Source organism: Benincasa hispida, unplaced genomic scaffold, assembly GCF_009727055.1.
Source record: "Benincasa hispida cultivar B227 unplaced genomic scaffold, ASM972705v1 Contig1182, whole genome shotgun sequence".
NCBI classification, from domain to species: Eukaryota; Viridiplantae; Streptophyta; class Magnoliopsida; order Cucurbitales; family Cucurbitaceae; genus Benincasa; species Benincasa hispida.
Genome location: NW_024063731.1, coordinates 1 through 7905, shown reverse-complemented (window position 1 = coordinate 7905; position 7905 = coordinate 1).

Genomic DNA, 7905 nt, shown 5'->3' with positions numbered 1-7905 from the left:
CGGCTCATTATGTGTTGTCGCACATCTTCAACGTATGCCTTCAACAATCGTTGTCGTGCATCGTCCACGCATGCCTTCGACAATCGGCACATACTCCCATTGTCGCAAGCCTCCTTCGCCGCATGCCTTGGTCCGTATCAACGCATGCTTCCAACTCTGTGTGCCTTTGCATTAGTGCACGCCCTTGCATCAACTACTCACGCGTGCAAGCCTACGGCCGCATCCCTTGCGTCCAACGATCAGCACAATTTGGAGCCGGCCACCCACGCATCCTTAGGGCCATCCATCCATGCATCTTTTGCATTCAGCGCACTTAAGCCCCTACATACGCTGTAGTCAAAACATTTGTTTTTCTTGGCCACCTTTTGAACCTCTAGAAACTTAGCACTAACGCATAACCAATACCATCCCAATATTCACCATTTTGTCTTGATTCAATACATATTTCTTTTAGTAATATTTCTTTAACCAGATTAGTTACTTCCTCGCACAACATTTTACTACTTAGAATTTTTTTTAGTAACCTACTACCCTGGATTTCGGATCAGGGTCTTACATTTACCACCCCCTTAAATATAATTTCGTTTTCAAAATTAAACGAATCTTATTTTACAACCAAATTTTTATTAATTGATTTGCTTAATACAGTTTTATTACATAACAACTTCTATCCTAGTCCTCTAGAATTTTCTCTTTCCCTTTTCCCACGTCTGGTACATCTTCCTCCCTAGCTTGAGCTAACCCATATAATTGTCCCAACGTCATTTTTTCTATTTCCTCTTTTCATCCTCCAACAGTCCGTCCTCCCCCGACAGTTGTTGGTTTCATTCCTGGGTTGTTTGGCGGCTGTATATTTCCAGCATCCATCAACTAGGGACATTCTCGTTTAAAGTGTCTCGGGTTGCCACACTTAAAACATGTACACAATCGTCCTTGGGTTTGTTCCCAACATTTTTCCTAGTGATATTTATTACAGATCGGGCATCTCGGTTTTTGGTTTACACTCGCCATTGAATCCTTTATCTAGCTTTCTTGTTCGGGGTCTACTTTAGTATTTTTTAATTCCTCTTCTTTTCCACATACTTCTATTTTCTATCCTAGGAGTAAAATTTCGTGGCTCTTCCCTCCGCCACCTACTCATGGATGAGCCCCCTTCTGGTCTTAGTTCTTCTACTGTTAAACTTTTTTCTACTCTTATTGCTGCTTCTATTAGTTTTGAGAATTCTCACCACCCCGCGGTTGCTGCGACAGGAGTTCGAATCTCTTGTCTTAATCCAGATTCAAACATTTGACAGCGCTCCTTTTCATCCACAATTATGTTTAAAGCATACTTGGATAGCTCAGTATACTTTAATTCATATTCTGCTACAGTCATGTTACCCTGCATGAGCTGTAGGAACTCATCTTGTTTCATATTTCGGAATGACCGAGGATAGAATCTCTCGAAGAACGCTTCTCAAAATTCTTCCCAACGCATTTCATCTTGGTCCCCTATTCTATTCTTCAGTAATTTCCACCACTCTTCAGCCTGTTTTTGTAGTAAAAATATTCCAAGACTCACCTTTCTATTTTCAGGGCATCTCATTACCCCAAAACATTTTTCTAACTGATTCATCCAGACTTCTGCATCTGCGGGGTCTTTTGTTCCTTCGAAGTTTGTGGCTCCCAGCGATTTCAATCGTTCTATCCCATATTTTTTCTCAGGATCAGGTTGTATATTCCCCAGACTTTCTTGGAGTCTTTGAGTAAATTTATCCATTTGTTCTTCTTCCCTTGTCTTTTCTCTCGGATGACTTGAGGCACTTTCACTTTTATTTTCATATGCTCACTTAGGTTTAATTCATGTTTTAAAATGTTTAAAACTTGGATCACATAGACCTAAGATCACGGTTCTAATATGATTAGCAACCTTAAGGCTTAGGGTAGCCCGGTTCTACGTTTCCTACTTCTCAACATTTTATCTAACCAATCACATATAAATTAAACATGCATTGTCAACAAAACATACTACTTCTTATTTATATACACAGTTCATAAACCTATTTACCTCACTAGCTAACTTTAGTCTTCAAATTTTTCTATCTACTTCCTATCATGTAGATATAAGTTTTCAAAGTTAATTCGCATTCGCACGTCTTTCTACGGGCATCTTTCCTGCACATGGCCAATTTCTTTGTAGAAAATACAAAACTTGTAAGATTCTACATTGTTGGATTCAAGTGCAGGTTGTTCCTCGAATTCTATTACTATTCGCCGAGGAATATCCTTTTTAGCCGCTCGTGCCCATTCTTGATCTATTGTCAGGAAAATTACTGAATTTCAAAATAATAAAGTTACTGAAAATTACATTATTATTAAATAAAATGTGTGGGGTGTTACACTATGTCCCAAGCTATCTATCTGATCTTACCCCTGCAATGGGAGTTTTATTGAGCTAGCGTTGTTGAGCCAACCCTCACATATGCAAATCTAAAAGTAATCTCAAATAAACAAGAGTTCATAGTTAGCCCAAGATTAACGTTAAGTTACCTAGATCATCACTTTGAAATAGTAAGTCTTAAATAGTAAACAACGTTATAAAGTAAGAGTGACTCATTTCGTGGTCCGATCTTGTACAAACCCTTTTGCACAAGGACACCCCCACTCCTCATGTCCAACATGAACGAATTAGGATCACTTCGTTTGTAGCACTTTAGAACTCCTTGTAACAATTGCAGAGCGGGTTGCAACCAATAGTGTTACCAGAATAAGGTACCCAACCTTATCCATATACTATAGATCATTTTGACTATTTACTCGAACTTGATCCAACTTTATGTCTCCATATAAATTTCAAGTACTAATCCAATAGTCACGGGACTTTTAGGTTTATTGAATTTCTATTCTAGTAAGAGATCTATTCAATAACACCTTCATTGAATTTTTCAGAATAAGTTTCATTGTTTACATACCACGAGTTTAGGACATAAAACCCAACAAACATCCATTTGGACTAAAACTCAAGTGGTAACTTATATATCTGATATATAAGAATGAGTTTCTAAGTTTTATAGAGAAATACAATAAACTAGGGCATCTCATACCCATCTTTACCATTCGGTATCTCTATACCTGATATTTCTCCCACTTGCCCTAGGTTATCTTGTATTCCTAGTTCTACTAGGTGATTCTCAAACACTTTAGCCGAGAGAATCATTGTAAACATGTTAGTATACAATAGGCTTTAGATGAAACTATATGGGGATAGCATCTTATTCTCAATAATGGCTAGGAAGCACACTTTCCTCCCATTACAATGAGGTACTCTCAACTCTTTGCACAAGACACATCTGACCTGTCTCAACAACTCTTTATTAACAGTCAGTTCTAGAAATCTTTAAACTTTCTATATTTTGATCTAGCCATTAAAATATCTGAATATTTACAAATGGTTTTGAACAATTTGGTTCATAACAGAGGTTGCTAGAACAAACATAATTTTTAAAATGAACATTTCATTTATCCCAAAAATATATACAATTTGTTCTATACAAGATTTAAATGAAGTAGAATCAAGTAGCAATTTCTCCCACTAGATGAGCTGAGCAAATGGTCCCAAGGTCAAGTTAGCCTGGTTACCTTTCTTACTTCTCGGCAACATACTGAGGGCAGTGTCTCTTCCAGTGCCCTTCTTCGTTGTAGTGGAAACATTTCCCTTTAACTACAGCGTTATCCTTGCCTTTCTTTCCAATAGGCTTCTTCTTCCCTTTCCCTTTGCCCTTCTTCACAGGAATACTCATATTCTTTGAAGAGGAGGAAATGTTTGCCAGATGGCAAGCAATACTTTCTTGTTTTGATTTCCAAATTGAAGCTATAAAAGGAAGCGCAAACTCCCTTCCTGATTACCTCACTCGAGAATTTCTTCAAGGCAAAACTAAAGAAGAGAGTGAAAGAGAGAAAGAAAAGAGAAAATGAAGTCCACTTGCAAGAAAGAAGAAAAGCATGATCAAGATCAAGAACAACAACAATGATCAACACTTCCTCAAACCAAAGCATCGTATTTTCAAGCGTATCAATTTATCAAAGGTAAATCATCATCGATAATGGAGAATCGAAAAGGAAAAACTCCTCAAGCATTGCCGTTATCAAATAAATTTCAAATTTTAGGATCTTTTTTCCCTTCAAGGCCTTCTGCCTTAACCATTAACTCTTCCCCTATCAATTGAGTCGGTATCAACAAGAATAAATTCATAGAATAAACGAGTTTTTTGAGGATGTGTTGGAATATAATGGAAATTTGACGGAAATGTTTTTTGAATTGTTTCATTCATAGATTTACCTATGAATTCTGGTTCAAGAGTTGTAATGTATGAGATCTGGATTTTGTTATGGTCAATTTCAAGCTTGGAGGACATTCCTCTCTTCTCGGCAGTAATAACATTTACTTCGGACTCTAGACCCTTTTTTCTAAACATTGTCTGGTTAGCCTGTAGCTCATTTAGTAGAGTAGTCAAGCTGTATTGAATTTTATTCTTTAATGCATTCAAAATTGCAGAAAACTCTTCAGAAGAGATTCTAGAATAAAACCAACTAGACTTCTCTTGTCCATGATAACACCATTTACTTCTGTCACGTTAAAGTGGAACATCATGTCCAGGACATGTTCACGAACATTGGTCCCCACTTTGATGCGACTGTTGTAAACGTACTTAATGGCATCATGCCTTAGGGTGAAGGACAGTTGTCCAAATATCCCTTGCAGAGATTCTATAATCTCTTTGGAAGTACTCATATCCTCTCTTCTTTACCAAAACATCAGATAAGCTGGCGAGGATATAAGCACGGGCTTTCTCATTAGCCCTGACCGATCTGTCATATACATCTCTAACATTTCGGTTTGTGTTAGAGCTAAGAATGGGAGGACAATCCTCAGTTATGACAAATCGAAAATTGTATTATTGAACTCGTCATTCTGAAATTATAAATCCAATCAAGTTTTAGCAATTTTAATAATGTACACAAGATTATACTTTTGCTACGATACTACATCAAGACATTCTTGACTAAATACTACCTCTAGAATAACTCATATTGCGATAGTCATTTAGGTACCACTTTTGGTCAGACATTATTAACACTTAATAATTCTGTAAGTGTAAATATGCCATTTTCGGATTTAACAGAATGGTATGAGTATGCCTCTGTAATAGAAGACAATACCCAAAATAGAACTATAAGACCCTATTCATTTTACTGAAGCATGGGTTGTTCCGAATCCTATGTTATAACTCACCGTAGTGATAGCCGTCGTTAAACGACTAGCAAAGGGCCGCTCAAAGATAACCAGCAGATGCAACATAGGAATCTCACGGTTCAGACTAATGGAGGAGACTGCAGGTTATTATTATTATCTTTGTATAAATGTTCGCTTTGGTTTTGGATTTTAGAAAAGATGTGTTGGGTTTATAAGTTTGAGATGTTCAAATATGTAACTTGTTGTTTTGGTTTGGTGCCAGTAGATTTCTAAATGACTTGTGCTATTTATTAGGTTTCTATTGTTATCTTTGTTTATTAATATGTGTGTATGTTTTTTTATTTAATAAGTATCCACCAAAAAGTGCAAATCAACCTTCAAAAGAACTGTCCATTGGAAGATTAAGAGAATCTTAGGAATTATAATTGAACAAAGAATGCTTCCAAAATATTTTATTTACTTGCAAAAATAAACATGAAAGATACATTACTTTATTTTGTATCATTTGTATACTTTGTTCTAAGAAATGATTACATTTTTTTTCAATGTTAATATATTTATAAATTTTCAATTATGAATGAAAGTCATGGTATTTAATATGTTATGAAATATTTAATATGTGTGGGCTGAACTCAAGTCATGAGATTATTTTTATCACAAATATGAAAAATCATATACAAATTATTCTTGTTGAGAAAAAAAAGTTGAGCCTTTTATAGTCATGAGCAAAGCTATAACAAAATTTATATAGTGAAAAAAAAGTGCCATCAAAAGATTATTATTGTAATTATGGCTATTAGAAAAGACCAAAATACCTTACAATAGCATAAGATTACAGCTATAAATATGTTATTATAGCGTTAAAAAAGTGCTATTATAAGATAAAGATAGCATATTATTTTAGTTATATAAACATAACTAAAAAAAGTGCTATCGTATCTATTATTTCTTGTAATGATTGATTCAAGGAAATCAACTTTAGGGTTAGTATTCATTCTGAATGGGGAAGCAATATTGAAGAGTATCAAGCAAAGTTGTATTGCTGACTCCACATTAGAAGCTGAGTATGTAGCTGTAAGTGAAGCAGCAAAAGAAGCAGTATGACTCAAAAAGTTCCTAACTGATTTGGAAGTGGTTCCAAATATGCACTTGCCAGTCACCCTATATTGTGATAACAATGGAGCAGTTGTAAACTCAAAAGAACATTGTATCCATAAACGTGGAAAGCACATCGAGCGGAACTACCGTCTCATCAGGGATATTGTACACAAAGGAGACGTAGTTGTCATGCAAATAGCCTCACAAGACAACTTAGCTGATTCATTCACAAAGACCGTCTCGGCTAAAGTGTTCGAGGGTCACCTAGTGGGACTAAGACTACGAGATACTTTCTATTAGGGCAAATGGGAGAAATAATAAGTCTCTGATGCCCTAGTTTATTGTATTTATACTTTTGTTTTTGTTCTTTCATTGTACTCAACAATTTATATATTTGTATATATTTATCCACTGGAGTTTTAGTCCAAGTGGGAGTATTGTTGGGTTGTATGTCCTAAAACTCACAATTTATAAAATTAAACATATTCTATTATTGTTCGGTTTTAAGTCCTAAAATTCGTAGTTTATAAAAAGATAAACATATTCTGTAGTTAATAAACTTATTATTGATTCTATAAATTGCATACGTAAAAGTCTAAATCCAATAAACTAAGATCCATGGCTATTATATTAATACGTGAAGTCTATGTAGAGACATGGAGATGGATGAAGTTCGAGTAAATAGCTAAAATAGTCTATAGTACATGATTAAGGTTGGGTACGTTATTCTGGTAACACTATTGGATGTGGCCTACTCTGTAGTTGTTACAATTTGTTGTAAGATAGTATAAACAAAGTTATCCTGATTCGTTTATGGATGGATATGAGGAGTAGGGCATCCTATGCAATGAGTTTGCGTAAGATCGAACAAAGAAATAAGTCAGTCGTACTTTATAACGCTATTTATTGTTTAAGACTGACTATTTGTCACACCTCGTTCTAGATTTTCCTTCTAATCTAGAACAAAGCATGAAGACATTAAACATCACTTCTCTCTATGACATCTAACGCCCTAACTCTTAACATATCCTGTACTAAAGATCAAACCCATTTCCAAAAATAAACTATGTTCATTAACAGAGTTTAGGAATTTGATTTAGTTTAAATCACAATACTGTTTAAAGAGATTTACAGACCAAAGGTAAGGATTATTTTGAACAAAACCTCCCGTGACATATACCTCACAAGTTCTAGCTGTTCTGGAATACTTTCAAATACATGCATTGTAAAACATTCAGGCTTAAATTTTCTCTTTCCAAACATCAACGAATTATAAAAAAAAAAAAAACATTCTATAAATTGTTGGAAAGGTATATAAGATTCATTAATAGCTCAAACTCGTATTACTCAAACAATGGCATGATGATATTTCATATAAATCACATTATAAAACATTCAGGCGTCATCAGAAAACCACACCAACTCTGTACCCGAATACTCGTTTACAATAGCGGGTTACTCTGGAGAAAGAATGCCCCCCGCGGTGTAAACAAAATCACAAGGTCATACGTGCATGCAGAGCTGCCTCAAGGCTAGGCATAGATACACACCACAGGCTCAGGTTACTCTGGACT